The sequence below is a fragment of the Phalaenopsis equestris genome, unplaced genomic scaffold (genome assembly GCF_001263595.1).
Source record: "Phalaenopsis equestris unplaced genomic scaffold, ASM126359v1 Scaffold000507, whole genome shotgun sequence".
Classification (NCBI taxonomy): Eukaryota; Viridiplantae; Streptophyta; class Magnoliopsida; order Asparagales; family Orchidaceae; genus Phalaenopsis; species Phalaenopsis equestris.
The window spans coordinates 1,482,492-1,484,952 of NW_018164947.1; positions in this window are offsets into that span (position 1 = coordinate 1,482,492).

Below are 2,461 nucleotides of genomic sequence, written 5' to 3' on the forward strand. Positions count from 1 at the left end.
TCACTCCCTCATCTCTGCCATGATTTATATATTCAAAACCTTCAGATACCACAGCATAGGATAATAAAAGGAAATATTTAGGGTGGGGTGGGATTCAAATTACTATAAATAGTAACATTTTAAATAAATTAAACTGTGAACAGGGTGTCATACCTGCTAACATTTTTAACCTCCAATTAGGGTCTGTCCTTCGGGACAAATAATTAAAAAATATATATAATTATTTATTTAAATTGTATCACGGAAAGGCCCCTGATTTTTGTAAAATTTATGTATTTCATTGGATGGATGAGGGGGTGGCGAATCGTGACTGCTGAGAGGAGGACCCTTACAAGTTAACTTTGGTTGCATGAGTCCCCACCAATAATTCATGAAGTACCTGTTGCGAAATGATTTATTTATTAATTATAACAAAAATAAAATTGCTTGTGCCTATGATGGTTTTGCTGTTTAGCAATCTATATCACTTGTGATGGTATATAAAATAAAATCAAATAGGAGAACGATCGACGAAGCTAAAAAATAGAACGAGAAAAATCACACCAGAAAAGAACACACAGATTTACGTGGTTCGGTAAATTGCCTACGTCCACGGAGTTGCAGAGAATTTTACTAATTGAAGAATTTACATCAGTCGTTCACCTCGACTTACAAGAGGAATCTCTCACTTCTACTTCGTTGCTCTCTCTATTCTTCTCTCTCTACACCGAGATACACTGAAGAATAAATACGTACAAGAGAAATAAACTCAATTTCTCTTCTGTCACAAGTCACCACGAAGAAGCCTAGAGAGAACAATCTTCTTCTTCTTTTTTATTCCTTCAGCCGCAAGGAACTACCTCTTGCACTTCTTCTCTTCCACGGCCCCGTGGAAGCCTTCCTCTATCCCGAGGAAAGCCGAAGAACACCATTACTTCACATAACTAAAAAATCAGAATGAGGGCCGCTCTTTTATCACGAAAAGAATGGAGCGAAGGGATGCTTCGCTTCGCAAAATAGAAAAGGCGGGAACAGTTCGAGTCGGGCGGGAGACGCGATCCTTTACTAAAATAGAAGCGTGAGCAGTTCTCGCGGCACAGGAGGAGACGTGACCCTTCGCAAACAGGAGCGGGAGCGGGCGCGTCGTTCGCGATCTAGAGAGCGGGAGGCGTTAACGTGAAAGGTCTCCAGCGATAACACTTTCCTCGCATAACATGAAAATAAGGAAAGTGACTTCTCTTCAGGAAGAATAATGTTTTGTGAAGCTGAAATTGACTCTTGGTTTACATAGCAAATTAAATTGGGAATAACCCTTCTTTTATACAACTATTTCAGTACAAAACCTCATGTTAGAAAAAAAAATAATGATTTGTTAATATCAAACTTGAAGTGTCATCCTATTATTACTTATTCTTTATTTGATTCATATTCTATATAGCAAATGGATAATATTTTTTTTTATTTCTCATATAAAAAAAAAAACTCATTGACGCCAATCATGAGGGAATGCTAGGCGTTTGGCAATTTCTTCTTATGAAAATTCTCCTTGAAGTGACTAATTCCATACATATTATATGTACATCTGGTAACACAAATTGCATAGTATCATAAATAACAATTCTCGGTATAACTGATCCACCTCAAGAATTGATATACAAATAAAGATCCCTACTATCATCTTCTATATTGAGATATATCATGAGACCAACAATTTGATTCGAGATCTCCCTCTTGGCCTAAAAAAATTTAACCTTTCTCGATAAAGTCGGTTGATTATGACAAAATTGTATCTCCGAGGAATCGAACGTGCACCTTTGCATGCATACGGTTCAAAATAATTGTGAAAAAAAATCAATTTTTTGCATGCATATGGTTCAAAATAATTGTGAAAAAAAAAATCAATATATTGATTCTAATCCTTTTTTTTTTTAATGGGTTTTGCCCCCTACCCCTTACCTCTATTCTATAATGTAGAAAATAAAAAAACAAAAAAAAATTATAAACTTATTAAAATAACTTCTCATTGATGTATTGTTTCATCGAAATTCAAATTACGATGTAATTTTCTTGTTCAAGGATGATCCCTTTCAATCCTCTTAGGTTCTTGCTCGACTTCGGGTGAAAATTTGTCCGAACTCCATATGTGCATTCAGGTACCACTTTGTTTTTTTCCAAATGTTTCATACACTTCCCCCAAAATATTTGATGTAATGCTGCCGAACTTAAATTTTTTGGCAATCCTAAGAATTCTTCGGCTGACTTCAAATAATCCGTGGGCTAGACAGCAAATGCACATAAAAAGGACGGGCAGGCCTAGAATGACACTTGATTTGGGCTCGGAGATAGTCAAATCAACATGATGGCATTGTACATGTTTGCATTTGTGTATCATATATTCATATTTACAAATTTCTATACGTGTACATGCATCCAAGTAGGAATGTATAATAAACATAAATTTTATGTATAAGTGAATATATAT